At 36.8% G+C, this 24,013-nt stretch overlaps 2 long non-coding RNA genes across 2 annotated transcripts; one reads left to right on the top strand and one right to left on the bottom strand.

Annotated features, from left to right (window-relative positions):
* Positions 1–19,360: 19,360 nt before the first annotated feature.
* On the top strand, positions 19,361–21,353 carry LOC106179557 (uncharacterized). The gene is made up of 4 exons (XR_015334020.1): positions 19,361–19,619; positions 20,170–20,244; positions 20,535–20,709; positions 20,958–21,353. It is a non-coding gene; the product is annotated as an uncharacterized LOC106179557 (long non-coding RNA).
* LOC147762018 (uncharacterized) lies at positions 20,713–22,964 on the bottom strand. The gene is made up of 3 exons (XR_015334021.1): positions 22,726–22,964; positions 22,091–22,156; positions 20,713–21,737 (listed from the first exon to the last, which is right to left on the bottom strand). It is a non-coding gene; the product is annotated as an uncharacterized LOC147762018 (long non-coding RNA).
* Positions 22,965–24,013: the final 1,049 nt, after the last annotated feature.

The following is a 24,013-nucleotide window of genomic DNA, read 5'->3' as shown; positions in this document are numbered from 1 at the left end:
TTTAAGATCATCCGCTGAATTATTGCTAATACCGTGTAATGGCAGATCTTGGCACAAATGAATGGAACATTCTTCTCCCAATGTGCGTAAAAACTGTATAGTCCGAGAACAACATAAAAAAAAATAATTTAAAAAAAGCTTTACAGTCAGTTCGTGGATAATAACATAACCGTGGTGCAGATAAATCGTAACATAGAAAATGTTTTAGTTATTGATAAAAGCGGGGAAAAGTGTACATACGCTAGAAAATTGATTTCACGCATTTAAAGTGGTGATACATGAATAAATGAGTCGACATAAACGTATTTTACCGGCCCACGCATATTGACTTATGTTCCTTGTGTTAAACACCAATGTCGCGCAAACAAGAACTGGCACAGTTATTCAACTGGCGTCTTTAGATAGACAGACTCTACATGTACCTGTGAATTTAAACCAAGCGAAAAACGCTACAATAATGTTAAACACACGCACGTTTCTTGTCACAGGGGTTTTGAGATGCACAGTGTTGACCAGTAACGGTCTTATCCTCACTACCTTTTTATGTGTATCATGTTTAGCGCATTGTGCCGTGATTTATTTATACGGATACCATTTTATTTATGATAGAATGAACTGTAAATAATATTTTTATATCTTAATGAAATGAAACTATATTACACGGTTGTTTGAGTGCATTGTTGATGGATTTCTTGTTTATGAGGGCCTGTGACTACAGTAAGGTCAGTTGGCGCGTTCTTATCTTTAAAGTGAGCTGAAAAAGAGGTTGGTTAATCAGCTATATGAAGCTGTTTATATCTTTATCAAGGGTTGCTATTTACTGTGGGAAAACATTATATATTTAAAAACAATTTTTGCAGGTCCTGACTGAAGCATTGACATACTTCAGTATGATTCTGGTACTTTTCAGTCATTGAGAAATTCCTAGAGAATTGCTACCAAAACGTGGACCCACATTTATTGATTAATATAATAAAAATCATAACTATAGTAATAAAGCAATATACCAATAACTGCTGAACACAAAGTGAAGAAGTATGAAGAGTATACTAACATGCAGATGTCGATAATTCAACGCTAACTGAAAGAGGAATATTTAAAGGACATACAAGGGTTCTGTTCATAACCGAGTTGATTGGCGAATTGAGTTACGGATCAAATATGGCGCCACCCTCTTGAATGCTTGGTGTGTTATCGCTGCCTACCACGCAGGCTGTTACAGCAGGGTCAGGGCTATAAAAATATATCATTTTCTTTCTAATATTAAAATATCAGGTACTCCACAGATCAACTGGGGCCGCGTTTACCATCGTCCCTCGACCGTTTGATTTGAGCCGAGATTTAATCACTGTGTCCCTGCAAGGACGACGTGTGGGGAGACGTGACAGAGGCGGGAGGAACCTTTACAGGGTCAGCTTCTTCAGATCAAAGACCTTCATGTATGCATGGCGTGCTGAATACCCTCTTTAAAATATCATCGTCTCGTTAATAATACTTTTACAACAACCTCCAAACAAATAATTATTGAAGATACAATGTATGCTGAATTAGAAAATATGTACAGTACCTGTGCGTGTCTTGTCAGTTGAAAATCGCTAGATAAAATGGCGCCATGGTAATCAGAGTTGGCTGTTTGATCCTCTCTGTGTTCAAAGTGGTGCAACAAGCACACTGTCACGTGGTTTATGATATCCTCATTTGTTTATTTTATACGATAATTTAATTTATAGATTTTGTATTTTTTTAAGAAAGTGGGATTTATTGTGTTCAAACGTTACTTTATTTATTTTATGTCTTAAAATTTGAAAATGGTCAGTGCATTGCTGATGTCTCTTTTGTACGTGCATGCACATTTACATGTGAGGTTCTCTGACCTCAATAGAGGCAGTTGGTGCGTTCTTATCTTTAATACCAAGTGAGATTGAAATGGGGTCGCTTTATGGGCTCTTTATAACTGACAGAGGGTTGATATTAATTTTAGTGTACACAGTATATTCGAACTTGTATAATTTATAAGACCTTATGCGCTGCGATGTCGTCGTTTCACTAGTCTATAACTCTTAGATGTTTTTTCATATTTTAATAATGTTTTAGTAGTGTTCATTTTAAATGGTTTCCAATGAGCGTTTTAGATTTAAATATTGCAGTCATTTTAATGATATTAGTTACATAATTCATTATTGTAAGGCGCCTTGAGGTAGAACGTAAGGCGCCATATAAGAAGATTATTATTATTATATTATCATATACAATGAAATTATGAACGGATATTAAATGAAACTGGGATACAGTACTGGTACGTTAAAATGCATGTATTTTTTTTTTTTTGCCTAATCCTTAGAGTGCACCGTGCTGGTCGTACAAAGACAACCAGTGTCCTCAGAAAAGAGTGGCAGAATGTAATTCAAACGCCCGTTTTAAGGTCCCTCATGAGCAAGAGATTACTGAAAGCCAGCTATTTTGCACGAAGACCCGTTGGGAAACCACTGTTAACAGCAGGTCATATACAGCGAGGTCTGCAATAGGCTGGGGACACGTCGTTTTCGGTGATAAGACGAGATATGGAGTTGACGGTCGAATCCGTGTCCGCCGACGTGTACGAGAGGCACAAAACGATGATTTTGTATTGCCTAGGTAGCACGAAAATTCATGCGTTAGCACTCCTATTGACGATTCTGATATGTACTGTCTGAATTTTCGTGCTATGCCTTGGGTGCAAGCAGGGGGTGTTAACGGGGGTGGTAACGTCTCTGTTTGTGGAACATTTCATGCAGGTGCCCAGAACCAGTTGGTTTTTTCTAGGGGGTAACCTCAGCCAGGGTTCCTACAGAGACATTCTACCGCAAACAATGTTTTGATTTGTAAGAGTCATCTTCAGGAACAACTTTGTGTATCAAGACGACTGCGCAACCCCACATCGAGGTCGCAGAATCACCGTTTTTCTTCGAAACCAATGGGTTCAGCAACTGCCCTGGCCTGCAAACTCCCCAGGTATGAACCCAATTGAAAATCTGTGGGGGGAAGTAACTCAGAGAATTAAAAGCTATGGTCATCGACCGGTAAATATTGATTAACTGCGAAAGGCAAATATCACTGCGTGGAATGATATCTCCATCCAAACTCTAAAAAAACTTGCCATTGGGTATGCCATGTAGGATGAGGGCGCTGCAAGCGGCTACTGGAGGTCATACCAGCTATTGATGACTTTTCATGATTTACTGTAATGACTGTGTAACATATCACTGTCCGGAGGCTATCATTTTCTTTAATATCTTAGCTTAGAATTAATACTGACACCAAACTTTTGATATGGTTTTTTGGGGGTGTTCTTTTCTTTGGAATGACATCTTATGTCAGATTTGATATTATTGACCAAAGTATCTCACAAAAGAAGACTGGATATTTTTATCACTCAGTGACATACTTTTTTGATGAATCAAGCCAAAAAGATTTTTATCGGCACTAAAATGAAAAAAAAAAAATATTCCGTATTAAGTAGTAACCCTGTACATGTCAGAAATTTTCTACTAGCATTTATAACAAAACCATTTTTATTTTGAAATAAATAAATAAATAAATAAATAAATAAATGCCAACACTGAACCATATCTGGGTTATAGATAGGAGTTGCTGACATTAAGAAATGAACGAGATGCTTGGTTTTGGTCCTTTGAATACGTCGGTGACGTCACACTGGACTAACCTAGCTATTGCCAGGCAACAAGAACGTCGTGTTTTCTATTTCTCTCTATTGAGATATCGATTACTGCAAAATGACGAATGATTATTAAACACGGTTTTAATCACCGTTCATCAGACTCGCTCTTCTGTTGATTGAGTTTTGCAACCGTACATATACGTACTTCTTTTTTTACTTTTTAACAGCTTAGTTTCACAATTACATAAAATTGTTTCTCGATTGAACTGAATATCGCCAGATTAGCCGATGCTTAAAATACAAAATCTAACCTCCATTTCTTCTCTGATAACATGTTAACTCGATCAGTCTACACAGATAGCACACACTGACATACATGACCCTAGTCATTTATCAGTGACCTCTGTAAATTTAGTTTACCTGCTCTTATCTTTAATATTATGTGAGCCTAAAATGAGGTCGGTACATCAACCATGAATTCACTGAAGGTAGCTATCACCTGTATGTAATCAAGGATTATTTGAAATATATTTATAAATAGGTGAGAGCCGCCATAAGACAGGTGGAAAATTGTGCTCTGTTGCGGGTCAACAACACGTAAACATCTAGGAAACAGTTTACACAATGTGGAATTATATATATATATATATATATATATATATATATATATATATATATATATATATATATATATATATGATACTTCTCACACATGACAAAGCTCTACAGAAATTGTTTAATGCTAGAAAATAACTTCAAAATATACTTTTAACAGTTATAATGAAATTCAAAATACGAACACAATCTTCCCACTGCCCTAAGGTACAGTATTAGTAACGTTGTAGTTTGGGAGAAAAAAAGTTAAAATGTCACTACACGTATGACAACTGTCTCACCCTACATGTATAAACACATGTAACTCATGATAATGTAAGGACGAATTATGAAAAAACATAAATCAGCATCCCAGCTTTTACTATATATACTTAATATTCATCACACATTTGATATTACATTTATACAAGTGAACAAAGCAAATCGGCAGTGGAATTATGCCTGATAAGGGTATACATCAGAGTGCGCAATGTTAGATAACATTAAAACTTGATAAACAAATATGTAGTTTCATTTATCAATAGGTACAGAAAGATTAACTTAATTTACCAGCCAGCAGACCAAAATATTGGTTGATAAATTAAGTTAATCGTTTTAAAGCTATTGACAAAAAAAAAAAAAAAAAAAAAAAAAATTCTCCAGCACAGTTGAGGATGAATGTGAAAATGTGGCTTTGTCTTAGTAAGTGATTCCTGTGAAATTCTAACTAAAAAAAAAAAATCATAAAATCATGTGTAAAACTACTCTAAACAGCTATTTGAAATGTTTCCATCCATTAACCATTAACAAGGAATAAGTTGAACCAAAATAATGATAAGGTAAAAGTAAAAACTAAATGAAAATATAGTACATATTATATCAATTATGGCCAATAATCTGTATGACAATGAAATTTAGCCACCTAAAAAGTACTATATATATGATTATGTATGTGATAAAGACCTTGTATGGAATGCTATACAAGAGTTATTTTATACAAAATAAACAAATATGAGAATAAAAATGTATAAGAAACAATAGATAATTAATCAGATGTAGTGTAAGAAACACTTTCTGCCTCACTGATACTGTCACCACTTGATGTTGGTAAAGGTGAGGCTACCAAACAGCCTTTTCCACAACATAATTTTCGATTGTATCCCTGCCTCATAGCAAACCCCATATACCACAGGACTGAAGTGATATGTGCACAACTTCCAACTGTCTTGGAACCTGCTTTACACTGACAGTACCAGACACTGATGGGTCTAGTTTTGCTGTGGGATCGCTGAATCCATAATGTGTTCTGGTGGCTAGATAAACTATTTTGGCTCTGATTAAATCAGGTGCATCATTGCATACACTGATTTCAAACTGGCCATCTAGCAGTACTCATCAGTATTTTGGCTAGCTTACTTTATCTGGTTAACTTCTGGTAATTATAATATGCAGATGGTCTCTTGTTTGGACTATTTACCAAGTCAATAGGTTTCCACTGATCTGATTGACAAATGAAGCCATTCATAGCATTTAAATGAAAAGAAAAAGAAAAAAAAAAAAAACTGTACAAAGCTATTGTGAATAGTGCTGGTGTGGAAGATTAGGCCATAAGTAACAAAACTAGGGTGTGTGTGATAGAGCCTTTTATTTTACTTTTTATGCAACATAGACGCGACAATTTGGTTGTACAAAATGTACTTCCATGCCCATTAAAGGGGTTTGGGTCAAGGCACCCTTATGTGTAGAGGTCTATTACAGCATGGGTCTCTATATAACATAGGAACCACCACAATGTACATCTGCTATTATGATAATTAATATAACTTTGAATATCTGAAGCACGTTTTACATTTAATCTTTCCTAATCCTAATAAATAAGAAATCAAATGATATATACTGTATTTAGACTCTATTTCTTATCCATATTTTCCTTTTTTTCTGATGGCACCAAGACCCCAACTTTAATTTGGCATGTATTTTTCCCATTCATTCAAAATTTATTTTTCATGTACAAAGGTGGGCACTTTAACCCTCTTATCGGCACTCATCCTTTGAGAAACCGATTTTTTTTTCAAATTTCCCAAATTACAAGTATGACGTAACCCGTAAGATGACATATGTGTAAAAGTTAATTTATTTAGTCACTGAACTGAGCAAGGCAGTAAATAAGGAGGTTTGGCAAATGGTGACAATATCTTTAAGATGCCATTGATATTCAAAAGGCTAAGGGGCAGCTGAAATTGTTTCATCTTGTAGGGCTAAACAATTCCATATTTGATATAGAGGGAATAGGACAAGTGCTATACCGTCTGGGAACCTGTGTAACGTGATAGAGACCCCCCATATGATATAGAGAGTCCGCTTCCTATTCTTTTGTACATGTGAAGGTAAGCCTTGTCCCAGATATTGACCCACTTAGGTCAGGCTAACCCTAACCATAAAACTAAATGCAGGGCGGACTCTCTGCTACACGGATCCTCATTTTTGTTACACCAGTACTCTTCGGGCTCATTCGCAATTGTATTGTCTTTGAATACAAATACAGAAAAGCCGTTAAGTTAACAAGTACGTTGGGAATAAGAGGATGAGGTGTTTATCTGGTGATCTGAATGCATTCAGCAAGGGTCTCCGTGGGGTTGGATCGATAATTTCATTGGGAATAACCACTTATTAAGAATCATCGCACAACACTACCAGTGCGCGTCAAAACAGTCTTGAAGTGAAAGAGGAAGTCGACGCCAAAATATGCCTTATCTACGTATACATCAAATGCTTTCTGTTCACATTGGACATTTTAAACCTATATAGACCCGACTTAATGTCATGGTCTTCTCTCCTCCGCCAGATCAAAGTACGACATATTACGACTGCTACTGTTGCGTGAAACGTGTTCTTTGTCATCTCATCAGTCCTAGTTATATCACTAACCGCTATAATAATATTTTGTTAGAAGTAAATGCAATTCTAAGCATTTCATTACAATTCGAATTACACAAACTGGTATGCACTTTTTAAAAAGAAAGGAAATTATAGATGCTGTTAAAGTCGATCGTCTCTCCTTCCCTGATCAAAGTGCGACAACTTAAAAGCACATTCCAGGGTTTAACAATCCCCAAAACGCTCATTTTTGTCACCCACAGCTTTTTAAAAAAACTTACATATCCCTTGAAATATATTAAACCCCTTTTTTTCTGGGGCGTACCCGACGTTGATATTCCCATTGGAGCTTCTAGGAAAAGAGTCGGTGTTAAAATGACTTGCCAGTCATTTCCATCTAAAATCAGTCTTCATAAATGTCATCAAAGGTCGAGTACACGTGTGAGTACGAGAAAATTGCTTATTTTCCAAGGATGGCGAGTAAATCTCATGAAGCGTACCTCGAAGTCCGCGTTATTGTTGTGTCAAATATATTTTCTGTCATATTGTCTAAGTTGTCACACTCAACGCTGACATAGTATTATAACAGATATACAGAAAAAAAAAAAAAAAAAAAAAAAAAAACAAAAACAATGTCCTTTGTACCTGTGCATATACGTTCCTTTTAAATTGAAATTTTCCTGTTAAATAACTTGAAATTTATGCACTGATGAACAGTCACGTCTTCTCCTCCCTTTAACCAAATAACTACACGTCATGCGCATTGTCACGTGGTTACGATGCGCATATTTGTATAGCTTAATTATGATAATGTTTCAGTTCTAAAGATCCTTATTTTATTCTTTATTTTTACTAAAATGCAATGTGACTATGAACAAATGAATAAATGGAAAGTTGTTTCATGTCTGTCTTTAAATTTGGAGAAAAAAATGCATTGCAGTTGTTATTCTAGTCCTTGGGTGCCTGTGGTCGTACTAAGTTCAGGTGGCGCGTTCTTATCTAGAGTGTTGTGAACTTTAATTACGGACGGTTTATCACATTATTGGGGACTGTCATTAACTATGAATAAGCAATAATATTTGAAGTTTATTTGTAAAGACATCAAGAGCTAAGACAAAAAGGTTCTTCAGATAATTTCCGCCTCGATGGGTTCTTAGTAAATTGGCCTGCAATGATTGATAGATATCTTGTTTAAATATTAACACATAAATAATAATTACATCTGTGGCCGAAAAAAGGTTAAAATTATACGATGATTGCAGTAATTGTTTAATTTTTAACTGTCATAGATATTTTTTGGAGTAATCCTTTGTTAGAAGATTTAGTACAGTTAATAAGTTAAGCTACATGTTGACCTCATAATAAGAAAATGGAAAAAGTGTTTCTGAAAAAAATCCCACCAATGGTCCCTTCTTGAAATTAGAATTTTTGGTAACTGAATCGTGATTCTAAACCGTACCAAATGGCACCGTTTTGCTATTTAAAATGCAAAAAAAATTCGGGGCCCTTCAGCGGCAAAGGGGGAGAGTCGGCTTCTCGTCCGTCCTTAAACGAAGACTGATTTGCTTTCAACAACTGGTATCGTATTGTTTTGACCCCGCCGTCCTCATGTCAAACAATGGATAGAATTAAAAGAAGTTTTAACAGTAATAAAATGCAGTCTATATTCAGTTTTACCCGACATTTTTAGAGAAGAGACCATCTAAGAAACTCTCTAATACAAATATCGCCGGTCAAAAGCTTGGAGTATGTGTTAAAATCTGAGCAGTTTTCCACTCACCGTGATGGTTATCCCTTCCTTGGGTACTGCACTGGAGAAGTACCTCACTGAACTAGTGTCAGCCTCTATCCTCACGCTTGCCTTGGATGACACTGAAATATACTGACCTACATCAACCTCCACGAGAACACCAGTCAACACAAGCTACAGCAACAAATATTTTATCATTGAGCGATGCTAAAAATGTCTCAGGATTTAACAAATATTCAATAATTCTAACCTCCCAGGAAAGAGATGGTTGAAGTCCGGAGAGATTGTTTTAGGAGAACCAAGAAAAAGGGAGAGAGAACCAGAAGAGAGAGAGAGAGAGAGAGAGAGAGAGAGACCAAGAACACACCGCATCTGCTCATTTTTTATCAAATGAAATTTTTTTTTTACTTTTGATATCACTGAAATATTAAAATAAATTAAATATCATAGAGTTAAATAAACTAATTAAAAGGAATAATTGTGATTTTGGGAAGGTCTAATAAACGACAAGACACCAATAAGAAATAATTCGGATACTTACCCGGACAAAAGTAAAGCACATGCTACAAGGGACAGCTTCATGATGATATGTCCTCGAAGTCAGTTTTCTGTAATCTCACCAGCTCGGTGTGCGACCAGTTATATCAGGACCGGGTTATCGCGTTGAAGGGGCAAGGTCTAAATTAATATCAAATAGTAAGAGGAAAGAGGTGTCCTCTACCAGGGTAACAGATGATATAGGGGAAAAGGGAAAAATCCAGACCCAGACCAAAATGACTGTCTATTTATTTAGAGACATATCTGTGAATAACTGTGAAAAAAATCAACCTGTCGCCCTGCTAGAGGATAGGAAAGAGGTAGGGGTGTGTTAGCCGTACGTGGCATTACATGCTACCAAGAAGACAATGAGATGATTTGTTTTTAATATATCATTTATTATTGTTAATTATTAATCGCTGTCATGATTATTGGACATCAACGTATGCAATCCAGGGTGGTCGCGGGGTTTACGTAGCTCAACGAGGCTATGTAGAGGGCGGGTCCTATAGCAAACAGATACATTGTACAAGTCGGCTTGTCCTCTGTGAATCGTGACGCTTCACAAAGTTATCAAGTATTCTCGGAAAAGTATACATGCAGATCAACGAATGAAATAGTGCAACAGTGTTAAACAGAGAGAAAATGCGCCACAACAGGACAAATATGACAAGTTGCATCGAGTTAGCATTATCTTAAATAGATATTTCCCGAATCAAGCTACCAATTTTTAACGAGGGGTGTCTTTCTGAAAAATTGGACATATTTACCCCTTTACCTGACCCAAATTGAGAAATTACATACCGATACGTTTTCCCTTGTACGACACAACAATAAAGCTGCTGTTAAATTGACACCACAAAACAGTTCAGTGTAGAAAGTATTAAACGGGTAGGGGTAATCAATACTTTCTACACTAGGGCGCCCAATGTGAAAAAAAGAAGACATGGATAACTGTGTCAAAAATAAAATCAAGTATACAGTAATATACAGTAAATATGCAGTCTTGTGCAAGCTACTGAGTGTCTTTGTATGGTGTTTTAGGATATAAAGACTATCCCGTTTGTTATGCACAAAGGAGAAACACGATTGTGCTACAAAAAACAACAAAGACTGTGATTTGTTTCTTGGACGGAGAAAAAAAGGGGCCTCCATTACGAATGCCATAATATTTACCTAAAACAAACACTCAAGGCAGACTTGACTTGCTGATATAAAGTAAACCAGGGGTTTGTCACCCCTTCTTCAATATCTGTGGCAGTTCAGGTTGTCGTTTAGAAACCAAGCTGATAATTCTTCAGGATGTGAACTATCCGATATCTTGTCTCTCCCGGGGGGTGAGGGTGGGTGGGGGGGGGGGGGGGCAACAGGCATTGTGAATAATACATATTTGTATCACTTCTTTGAACAAAGTCATCCTATTTGGTACGGCGCAGTCATGATTTATCGTTATTTTTTGTCTATCTGAATAAAATGTGACGTTAGCTGCCATGATGTATATGTGTACAGGTACTGGTATGGCATTGCCCGAAGGTGGCTTTTTATGGTATAAAACATCAGATAATCCCTAATGTTGCTTTCGATTATTCTATATTTCAGTGACTCTTAAAACAGTGCCAACAGCTTTACGTATTCTATATGTTGGAAAGTTTTGACGTCACCCAGTCACTCAATGGCAACTTGGGTTAACGGCCAGCACCGTGGGATGTTTTAGTCTTTAATTTGCCGTTATTGATTTAATAAACCTGTCATCATGGCTAAGTATCAGAATCGTATCGATCTCTATCTTAACGACGAAGTTGTACCCGTAACCGTCCATACCCCATGTGTCCTGTCCATGTCACCCCACCCTGCCCCCTGCGTCCATACTGGGAACAAGTCCCAGAATTGAGGCTATTTACACATTTAGAGAGGGATATCCATATGTCGACCTCTATCGGCTTGAAATACAGTTATAGTGTTATGCATCCGTAACATACATTGTACCGTTATGCGAGCATTTTAATCAACGGTTATCCCGAAATGATACGTAAATAAACGTCCGCCTACAGTGGAAATCATATCTCCTTTTGTCGCACACACATAATCAAACCCTCCAAACACAGGCGGCACATAGATGACATAATTTGTTGACACCGACAGGTCAGGAGACTTTTTTAGTTTTAAAAGAACAGTTATTTTCCCTTGTAGAAAAAAGACGTGACCAGCTGCTATAAGTTATTGTCTCGCCTGTTCTACAGTTTCCTCGCCACGTCTATCCTGTACGTCTATTTCCACTTGGGTGCCCTGTGTGACCCGTACAAGGACGTTCACTCTTTCTAAGCAAGTATCTTTATTTTTTTCTTTGCTTTTACATCAGCCTCCGCCAGAAAAAGTCCTAATAAGAAAATGCATTGCCAGAAAACGGGTGATCAACTGCTATAGGTTATTGCCTAGCTCGGTTATCAACCTTTTCTACTATTTCCCCTCCACGTTTCTTCTGTACATCTATTTCAACTTGAGTGTCCTGTATGCCCTGTAAGAACGTTCACCTTTTAGATACAACCTCCGTCAGTGGAAAATGATTGTGTTTTCGGTGCTCGGTCACAATGCAGTCTCAGCATACAACTTTGTGGTTGTCAACGCATTATTATCAGTCTTTATCCAAAGCTAAGAGCGCCAATAGTGCTATTATACGTAAATGAAAAATATTGGTATCGTTCTTGTGGCAATCGGAGTCTTTGTCCAGACAAATGATAGAAATTCACGAGTATTTTTATCAAGGGTTACCCCAAGAGACTAAATAATTTTGATTTATACTTAGTTCGAGAAATAATTAGGTGTGACTTTTCTTAATCTCAGAACTTCCATACAACATAAATCCGCAGAAGAAATAATAATATTTAATTGACAAAAGTATATCATATGTCAACAATAATATGAAGTTAACTCCGTTTACATTTGTAATATATATGTACTAGTACACAATTTATGTTTGATGTCATGTAATATCACATCATAGTATACTTTATCATAATAAAATAAGAACTATACTAGCTGATACCGTCTTATTAATCACCATGATTAAAAAAAAAGAGTAGGAATCGAACCCACTCCGCCATGTTTGGCAACCAATGGCCTTTTCACTGGCACAGCAAATCCGGTTATCTTGAATAGTGCTATCAGGGTTGGATTGAGGCCGTCTTATGGGTTATCAAGTTTACACTGACGGGTATCTATTTTGTCTGTCGTAAGACTGTCAAAATGGAGGATGGATCAACAAAGATAAATTGAAAGTCTGTCAGAAAATAACCCTCAATCCACCCCTGGTTATTGACAATATATGACAACTGTCAGACATGCCGAAGTTTTACGGAAATTGCTGAAGGCTAAAAATGCCTTCAAAATATACTTTTAATAGTTGTAATCAAATTCAACTAAGGACTCAATCTTCCCACTGCCCTAAGGTATTACTAACGTTGTAGATTGAGAGAAAAGCGTGAAAAGGAGACTTCGGCTGATCTGCCATTACTACATAGATTGTAATACTAGAGTATATTTATCAGTGCATTTATCATCTGCAAATATCAACAGCAATGATAACATACAGTTTTCTCGTCATGTTTGCTCCCAAAAAACCTTAGCATCCATTTTGTGTAAAGATATAGTAATAACTTTTAAAAAAGTATATACAGGTACATCCAAACGGTCTTCACCGAGTTACAGTGTCACTGCATGTATGACCACTGTCAAGCAATGAAAAAAACTAAATCAGCATCCCAACTTTTACTATGTATACTTAATATTCATCACGCATCTGGCATTACAATAACACAAGCAAATCGGCTGTTGAATGATGTCTGATAAGGGTATATATCAGAATAAGTGTTGTTGGATAACATTAAAACTTAGTAAACAAATACAGTTTCATTTAATAATAGGTACAGAAAAATTAACTTAATTTATCAGCCAGCAGATCAAATTTGGTTAATTAATTAAGTAAATAATCGTTTTTAAAGCTATTGACAAACAAAAAACAGCATGTTTATCAAACAACAAATAAAACTTTTCAACCTTAACACTTGATAAGAACACTTAGATATAAAACAACGTTCTCTGGCAGATTCAGGATATCGTAGCAGTTAGGGTACTCTTAAAGTCATCATTGAAGTGAATATATTGATTTGAAAAAAAAAATCTGGGAATTGTTCAGTGTTTTGGTTGTAGGGTCTGTTGTTTCTCCCCATTTTGTAAGTGACAGATCCTGAGTCCAATATTTTGTCATGGAGGTAGAGGAGAAATTCCTAGCGCCACTTACCTGTATCTGTCAGCGACGTGGAATTATATAGTAATATGCGCCCTAGCTACATCTAGTGCACTTATGTTTAGATGACTGTACATTTGCAAAATGTTTAAACCGTGTATTTCAATTCTTTAATAATGACCTAAAATTTGAAACGAATACTTATTATCTGCTTTGTCAGACATACAAGAACTTGGCTACTGGTATGTAAATTAATTCAACACACTTCACAGCCCTAAAAACATTGTTCTTGTTTAGAACTTTGAAATTAAATGAAGAAAATCTCTAGCACAAATTTGAGGAGGATGAATGTGAAACTGTGGTTTTGCCTTATTAAATGGATTGATTCCTACGAATTCACAGGTATATAGGGGTAGGTCAGGAAAAATGGAAAAAAATGTACTGGAAAGGTCTGACAAAAATCTTTGGGAGATATAATATTGTATAGATATATGAATGCACTTCAGGTTTGAACTGGAAAGTTAATACAAGTCTTGTGGAGACATCACATGGTTTATAGATATGTGGACGTACCACGGGTTTGAAAAGGAAAGTTAATAAAAGTATTATGAAGATATCACATGATATATACTGCACGTGCCAGAAAAGAAAAATGCAAGTCTTTGTTTTGACCGTTGCAATTGGCTCAGTGTTAGTTTGGATGGACATACCTGTAAGTGGCTATTTTCAGACAGGTGCAAATCGAATGGCCAGTGATACAATGATGACGACCTAAGGAAAACCTCAAGATTGAGTCCCAATTTGTGTTCAGATAAGATGTCTGAAAATCTTAGAATAATATAAATAATGGTTGGAGTGATGACATGGCTGTAAACGTTTGACAGGAGTAACCGGTGTGAACGGAATGCAGGTCCGCCTGGAACCGAGGTCCGTGGGACCCGTATTCCTGTCATAAATATGGATAGGACTTCTATTCCTGGCAGACCTGCATTCCGTTTACTTTAGTCAGCGAAATGTAGGTCCGCCCTAATTTTATGTCCGTCCCTTTATATTACAACTAGGTAAAGGTTATTGAGATGAATAGTATACTTTAATAGTGAGCATATATAATTACTCCGTAAAATCGCCGATTTGCCGGTTCGTCTCTCAGTGCAACAATGTGAATCCAGTAACAGTATCTTAAAGTAATCTGATGGCAGTTCGAATCCCTATAAGACCGAGGTTGCGTCTTTAACTTTTGGATATGGAAGGGACGAGCAGCACCTGTTCTAGACCCAACATACAGGTTATATTTTAGTATCTTCAAGAGGGCACAATAGGCACAGCACCAATCCAGAAAAGAGTTATTCGAATAACTAGCAAGTCTAATTATAAATAAGCTTTCATTTACACTCACTTTTCACAATGTTCAAAATAAACACAATTTTCGTTTACAGAGGCCATAGCTTAAACACAGACATACATTCCCAGGAATGTAAGTCCGTCAAACCTATGCTCCTGGAATAGGTGTCCGGATCGAGGACTACAATTTCTGGTATTTAAGGTCCGGGGGACTACAATTTCTGAGATTTTAGGTCCGGGGGAACACTATTTCTAGGATTTTGGGTCCGAGGACAAATACTTATCATTGCCTTCCTCCGTCAAACTTCTATCAAAGAAGAAAAGGTCTGTCCTTAATTTAAATTTATTAATATATATAATATTGTAATGATTATTTCAGATTGAATATGGCAAGCTATTTTATAAAGTAAATAAGAGGAAAGTGAAGGACGTGTCGGATGACGGACAATGTAGTAATGATGATGGTCATGATGATGAACTTTGGCGAATAGTCGTGAGGTAAAAAGCAGGAAGACATCTGGCTAGGGCCAGTAAGTCCCATTCCTTGCAATGGGACTTACATTCCTTGGTAACTGTTGTCCTAATGACGTTAAATCCTAGTAACGTATGTCCTAGGACATCCATTCCTAGAAACACTAGACCTAGGACTTGCATTCCCAGGACGTGTCCGGTCAGACTTGCGTTACTAGGACTACCATTCCGTTCACACACCGGTACAAGTCAATACAAATTTGACTCAAGCATCGCAAACATTGGTTTAAATAATCTGCCATTATCATATCATCCAATTTTATGATGAATATCCCAGCAGTAGTATTAAACACTGCCACCATTCATGTGGACAAAAGGTTGGACCTTCCATATGTCTAAAAATTGTAATGGAGCTTAAAATCCCAACCAATAAAACTTAAGAATCGACCGGCCTGACCATATTTCTCTTTGATAATCAATTCAGTGGCAATGTATTTGATCATATTCATGATGACCATTTTCAATACGCGTTGTTTAACGCCACACACTAAACTTTCAAGAATCCTTGTTTTGGAACACATGGTACCAAAATGCTCCACAAAGAGTTCACGAGAGATCTCATAGTTTGTAAGTGCCTCTGCGGACTTACCCATGCCAAATAGTGCATTGCCAATATCTTGGTAAGTCCTAGCGGTATCAGGATGTTTCTCACCAAGTATTTCTTTCTGGATTTCAAGATATTTTTCAAAAAATGTAAGTGCATCTGCATACATACCCATGTCACATAGTGCATTGCCAATATTTTGGTATGTTCTAGCAATATCAGGGAGTTTCTTGCCAAGTATTTCTTTCTGCATTTCAAGAGATTTCTCATAATATGTAATAGCCTCTGTGTACTTACTCATGCAACATAGTGCATTGCCAATTTTTTGGCATGCCTTAGCAGTATCAGGGTGTTTCTCACCAAGCATTTCTTTCAGGATTTCAAGAGATTTCTCATAATATGTAAGAGCCTTTGCGTACTTACCCATGCCTAATAGTGCATTGCCAATATTTTGGTATGCCCTAGCATTATCAGGGTGTTTCTCATCAAGTATTTCTTTCTGGATTTCAAGAGATTTCTCATAATATGTAATAGCCTCTGCGTATTTACCCATGCCACACACTGCATTGCCGATATTTTGGTATGTCCCAGCTGTATCAGGGTGTTTCTCACCAAGTATTTCTTTCTGGATATTAAGAGATTTCTCATTATATGTCAGTGCAGCTGCGTACTTACCCATGCCACATAGTACACTGCCGAATTTCTGGTATGTCATTACAGTATTAGGGTGTTTCTCACCAAGTATTTCTTTCTGGATTTCAAGAGATTTCTCATAATATGTAAGTGCCTCTGTGAACATACCCATCTTACATAACACACTACCAATGTTTTGGTATGTCCCAGCAAGATCAGGATGTTTCTCAACAAGTATTTCTTTCTGGATTTCAAGAGCATTCTCATAATATGTCAGTGCATCTGCGTACTTACCCATGCCAAATAGTGCACTGCCAATATTTTGGTATGTAACAGCAGTATCAGGGTGTTTCTCACCAAGTATTTCTTTCAAGATTTCAAGAGACTTCTCATAATATGGAGGTGCCTCTGCGTACCTACCCATCTTACATAGTACATTGGCAGTATTTTGGTATATCCCAGCAGTTTCAGGTAGTTTCTTACCAAGTATTTCTTTGTGGATATCAAGAGAGTTCTCATAATATGTAAGTGCCTCTGCATACTTACCCATGTAAGTTAGTACATTACCAATATTCTGGTATGTCCTAGCAGTATCAGGGTGTTTCTCACCAAGTATTCTTTTCTGAATATCAAGAGACTTATCATAATATGTAAGTGCCTCTGCATACTTACCCATGTAAGTTAGTACATTACCAATATTCTGGTATGTACTAGCAGTATCAGGGTGTTTCTCACCAAGTATTCTTTTCTGAATATCAAGAGACTTCTCATAATATGTAAGTGCCTCTGCATACTTACCCATGTAAGTAAGTACACTGCCAATATTCTGGTATGTCGTAGCAGTATCAGGGTGTTTCTCACCAAGTATTCTTTTCTGAATATCAAGAGACTTCTCATAATATGTAAGTGCCTCTGCATACTTACCCATGTAAGTTAGTACATTACCAATATTCTGGTATGTCCCACCAGTATCAGGGTGTTTTTCACCATGTGTGTCTATATGAATTTGAAGAGATTTCTCAAGATATATAAGTGCTTCTGCGTACTTACCCATGCTGTTTAGTACATTGCCAATATTGTTGCATATCCCGGCAGTAAAAGGGTGTTTTTCACCATGTATTTTTATCTGAATTTGAAGAGATGTCTTCAGATATGTAAGTGCCTCTGCGGATTTACCCATCCCATGCAACACATCACCGATTGTGCCATAGATACACGTGCCAATTTGTTCTGATGGAAAATATTTTTCATTCCATATTTTCAACGTTTGAAGTATGGTTAATGCATCAGGGTATAAGAAAACATTTTGAAACACGCCTGCAATAAATAAAAGATTTCTATTTAAAAATGCCGTTTCTGTATCATGAGGGTTCTTGTTGCCAAGTTGATCTGACAGCAAACAAGCTATAACCTTTAGGTGTGGCAGTATTCTTTGGGCTTTTTCATACGTTTCCTTAGACGAAAGGGTATCGAATTCAAATACCAGAAGAGGCGTTTGCTTCATGTATAGTTTACAGTACGCATCTTGTATGCTAGGTATTTCATTTTCAACTGTTCCAGCTTGAAACGCTGCATAAGCTCTGAGTAAGGGGTGGAGATAATAAAAAAAGAGTCTAAACTAAGAAGGGATTTGTTGCAAAGTCTGTCAAGGATAGATTCACATTCATCCTCATCTATTTTTAACATTTCTAAAACATCTTCTAAGAAAAAGGAAAATGGAAATATGTGCAAAGCCCGAAACACTTTCTGTTCTTCAGAAGTCAGTGTTTTGTAAGACATATCCAGGCATGCCATCATTTCTTGAGAAGTTGGAAGATTTCCTACCTTAAGACTTTCAATAACATTTTTGTTTTTCATCTTATCTAATACTCTCTGCGTAGGTTTTTCCTGGAGTTGAACTGCTAATAATTTCAATGCAAGTGGGTTTTTTCCACACTTCTCTGCTATTTCATCTAACTGTTTTGACTCACTATCAGTTGGACTAGTTGGCTTTCCTTCCCAAAGAATATCAATGGAGGGTGCCTTATCAAGAGGAGGTAAGTTTATGACAGCCATGGGATGCGACATGAGACTGAATGATTCACGGCTGGTGCACAGTAAAGTGATATGCTTTGTTAAATTTAAAACATTCTGAAGCAAGTTGTGAAAGTCCTGCAAATTTGACTTAATAACCTCATCGTTGTTATCAAATATTATAACAGTGTCTGAAGTTAAACTAGACAAAGTTTGTATGAATATGTTTTCATAGTCACTGTATAAATCTTTCAGGGGTCGTGTTGGGTGGTAGTGCTGGACTAGAGATAACTTGACAGATTCAAGGTTGATGGCTTGTCTCATATCAAAATACAAAACATTTTTCTCGAGATGCCCGACCTCGATAGCCACCGATGTCTTCCCGATGCCCGCCATCCCAGTTAGAAGAACAAGTCGGGTTTCACCTACAATATGCTGCTGTATTCGTTGCACAATGTCTTCACGTCCTTTAAGGTCAGCAAATTTCCCCGGTAGCTGTACTGAGAGGAGATGACATGGGGCAACTAAAAAAATAGATATTAAGCATATACATGATTAAACATGTGCAATTAAATTTTCATGTCATTCTTTTTGTGATATAATATTAGACAACGAAACATTTATCTATATTTAAAGGGGCTCTTTCCGATATGAGGGAAAATAAAACATATCCCAAACTTTTTCTTATATATGAAGGTCACGATCTAAACCAAAATTCGCCTTTGAGGTAGACGGCAATCAAAATAATTAATTATTTCACATTCGAGTCTGTATTGGAGAACGTCCTCTCCCCAAAAAAGAGAAGACGACTACCGCAAGGTTTTAGCCAATCAGAGTGCGTTGCCTAAAATAGCACTCGTACACTAGGAGAAACAAATATGGCGCGGTGGAGTTCGAAGTAAGTCGTTTACAGATGCACGTTAGTTAAAACTCTCTCCCTTCATTGTTCGTGAACAGGTTTGTGCACTTAAACATTTAAAGAATTCATTTAACTTCTCGTCGGTTAAAATAGTCCAAAAATCAACGAATGACTTGGAAATATTTACGACGGAGTGTAGCCTATTATGTCAACAGTGCTTGATGCCGTAATTCTCAATGCCGATTCACCGAATGAGTAACTTGTACCAGGAAATATACCGGTGACATGATTAGAGACAGTGATATTTTTCGGGTCAACTGAACCAGCCCTTTTCGGTTGGATATTTATTAACGACTGTTACTTTTTTTGTTGTTTGCTATGCTTTCTGAGCCGCAATTTTGACATCGCGATTTGCACGCACAGCGTAGCACGGACTACAAATGCGTTCCAGACGATTTTGATACTTACTGGCAGTAGTTGTGAGCATCGTGCAGATGTCAAAATCGTCAATAGAAGTGCCTGAATTTTGTGCTACGCACGCACGTATCTTATCTTGCTTTTCTAGTCGATCTGTTTTTATACTTTTCAGATCGAGAGTAGGCCTATTGTTGATGAGGCAAGCAGTCAGAGCAGTCCAGAACTAGAGGGTAAAGAGCTCCCTGAGGTAAAGAGTTTTCTGTTATTTTTAAATAATACAGGCCTTTTAGTTAATCTGGCATACTCCTTAGTTTTGATAGTAATGTGTAGGACCCACCTTACCCTCACCTATATTCACATGTAATAATCCACACATACAAAAAACTTATAGTTTAGGGATAACAATTGATACGCTTGAGTGCAGGACAATGATTAATTGAAGTGAAACCCCTTTTGAACAGTTTACAACATTATTACTAGCATGCAATTAAATCAGTGCCAATTATTATTATTATTCGTTTTATTATTATTTTACAGCATACTATCTTGTGATGTCAGCCTCATTAGAAAAAAAGCCCTGTATAAAGGTTTAGTAGAGTTGGCAGTGATACATAGCACTTCTAGGTCCAGTAGTGCAAGGCTTGGAAGAGGTGTGAGATCAGGAGGATTGACTCAAGAACATGAAAGGAGAATTCAGTAACTCACAGAAGAGGTATAAAACTCATTAAATCTTTATTGAAAAGATAAATTCTAAGTTTCTCACAATACACAAACACCATTCATATTCCTTCTTATTTTCAAAGTAAATTTATTCGATAAAATTTGGTGGTGTGAAATCCAGTCCTTATGGTTGTTTTAGTGTTCATACATTTTCAAATATTTTATTTTTGAAGTAAGCTATTGTACATATCAAAACAGAAATGACAGATATAAAAGTGAATATATTTTTTTCATTATCAGAGCATACATGATGGTGTTGCCAAGAAAATGACGGTGTTGCCAAGGAAAGTGCTGAATACATTGTGACAAGTGTGATGGAAATCCTGGCCTTGCACTGGATATAAAGATGCTTTTGCTAGAGAATTTACCAAGCAATGACTCAGCATCAGTGGAGATGGGACTGGCCCATCTCCCACTCACTGTAATGTCCTCTACATTTTGACTGCCGTTGAATTTGCTGGATTACTTCACTTTGAAGAAAATCACAGAATAACTATTACCACGAGTATCAGTTTACTGACCAAACATTCATAAGACCTGTAATATGCAAGTCACTGAGTAGAAGGATTCTTTTCATTCTACTGTAATTTGTGCAACCATTCAGTGAACATAAAAAATAAAGGCATAGAAAAACAAGGTGCTTTCATTTATCCCTTTCTCATATCAAAAGTAAAATGCAACTCTGTACACAATCTGTTCATAAAATCAATCATTTTAAAAGTTAATGTCATACAAGGAAATAATGTATGTCTGGATGGATTTATAAAAGAAAAGTTTATGTGAGGTAATCATCATTTTGATAAAAAAAAATTCTTATATACATATAAGGACCACGGTGCCTTGAGTCTCTTGGTTCCATCTGCAGCATGGCTGCTTAGAAATGTGTACTTGTAATTCCCATGTCAAATTCCTGGTTTGTAAGACTGGAATGTACCTTTATTTGTGCTAATTGTTTATGTAACAGCTTGAGGTCTTACTGTCATCCATGATTTTGAGTGCTTGCTTTGCTGCTTAGTATACCTAAAAACAAAACATTGACTATTGGAAAGACTTCAATGCATTTTTTTGTGAAATTAATAGCACCCACTATCTGTAATGTCTACGCCAGACATAAGAGCACTGAATAGAGCATGGTTATCAAAATTATTTGTTTCAAAATCCAATTTATTATATAATGTTCCCCACAATAAGTACTGATATCCTGTGCTTGTCACAATTCTAGGACTAGCTGCCATGGCAGTGTTAAACTTTATAATAAAATGGCATTGTTCCAAGTACTAACATGCATTAGATTGATATTGATGGCAAGGTGTACTGAACATGGTAAAATAAACAGCTATTGAGTGTTTGGATTCTGGGTGTCAGGTACTTACTTTGGCCCTGGCTCTATGTTGGCCTTGAACCTGATGTAGGGGTAGATGTTACCACATGAATATTACCTGGATAAAAAAATATATACCAGTGTATTATCCTCATTCTCCAGAGAATCCCCATGAAGTCAACTTTAAAAACGTAAACAGAGAATAAACATTTACTACCATCAGATGCTGCAATTAATGTGCTCGCTTTAAATCTTTTAATTTAAATTAAATTCGAATAAGGTAAATAGTGAAAGGTTGTTTTTTCTCTTTTTTTTTTTTTTTTTTTTTTTTGGACTTGAGGATATAACGACGTTAAGTAAGCCGACAAAAACCAGTCTTTAATAGAAGACTATTTAGCTCAATCCTTGTTTGTACTGACTGCTCTAAAGAATAATAAACTTTTCTGCGTACAGCAGGGATAACAGGGGCGGATCCAGAGATATTTAATATTTTCTGACAGTCTTCCGAGTAATGTTGATCCATCCTCCATTTTTGACCACCTTTCGACAGAAATATTACATATACCCGCCAATGAAAACTTGAAAATCTAACCGTCTTCCGGAAGAACCAGAAGATGCCCTAAATCCGCCTCCTGAATATGTTCTCAATGAAAGAGTCGGACGTGATAAGAGATCGAAATAACCTACCCGTATCCGGCAGAATTTTGTCAGTTTCTCGCTTGTCAGTTTTATTTCCTACTTCTGCTTTGTCTACCTCACCGGCCTGCCAATGAAAATAACATCCTCTGCTTCTGCATTTCCCGTTTTATTTCCTTTTTCATTGTCCCGTAGAGTTATTCTTCTCTCTTTCAACTCACGTGTACTCGGACTACCCTCCATCTTGGTTTGCAGTGACATCCGGGTCTTCTCCAGAGCGTAGTAAACAGTAGTATTTTAGAGAAGTTTAGACGAAAAAAAAATGCTGCGCTTTTTTTTCTTTAAGTGATCTTAAAAACCTATACCTCGACCTTTATTTTCTCAACGGTTTTGTGTGAGACATGCTTTGGGGTTCAGGATCAAATAGGCAAAGTTTCAGAGAAAGGCCTATTTAAGCGTCTACAGCGGAAAGACATCCTTTAAATAAAGTCTTGAAAAAATTCAAAACAAGTCTTAAGGCATAAAGATCCCCCAAAATCATGAGTCAGATATTTCTAGCAATGAAATGGAAATATATTTATATCATTGTGTGGTTTTGTGCCATACTGAAAAAAATCTATACCTATTGCCATTCTGGATAAAGAAAAAATGCAGGGTAGGCTCCTACATATAAACAAGTTCATTGTTTCTCGCCGAACACTGTTTTTATTAAAAAATTACCTTTAGCATCCAGAGGCACAGTAAGTAGCTTGTCGTAATCATCGCTGGTACATATTGGTGAAAGCAACAACAGGATGTGTTTGAGGTCCTTAAACTCTGCCTGAAATGCTGTGTCAGTGAGGCAAGGATCTGCATGCATGTGTTCATTGCGGTAGGTCTTCACTCTACCAATGTTGGCCTCTAAGGAGTTGTCGGAAGCCGGTGGGTTTTCCCATTTAGCATAAGGGTTCAGGTTGGTGATGTTTCTTAACAAAACAACTGCAAGTGTAATATCTAAGTCCTGCATTGTCACAGTTGTTGAAGGGTTGCCAGAAGGGTACAGGAGTTTCATTTGTCTCGAGTTCATTACCTTTCTCTTTTTCAACAGCAAGGAATGTTTGACTTGATGATTGTCAAGTACGTCAAAAAGATTGTCAGTTTTACTGGGATCAACCAGTCCTGGATAAGCTGCTTGTAGCTGAGTCCTGAGAACATCTCGGAGCACGTCAGTTGCACGCTCTAAGAGCAGCCGCATGCGAAAATAATTTTCCTTTTCATTTCGTGGGATTTCTGAGGGAATTCCCAGAGTTGTTGTCATGGTTAACGTTCGGGTTCTAAAAAAACAAATTGTATCCATATT

Source organism: Lingula anatina, chromosome 4, assembly GCF_051362555.1.
Source record: "Lingula anatina isolate TDL-2025a chromosome 4, LinAna3.0, whole genome shotgun sequence".
In the NCBI taxonomy this organism is placed as follows: domain Eukaryota; kingdom Metazoa; phylum Brachiopoda; class Lingulata; order Lingulida; family Lingulidae; genus Lingula; species Lingula anatina.
This window is presented reverse-complemented; position numbering and strand designations above follow the sequence as displayed.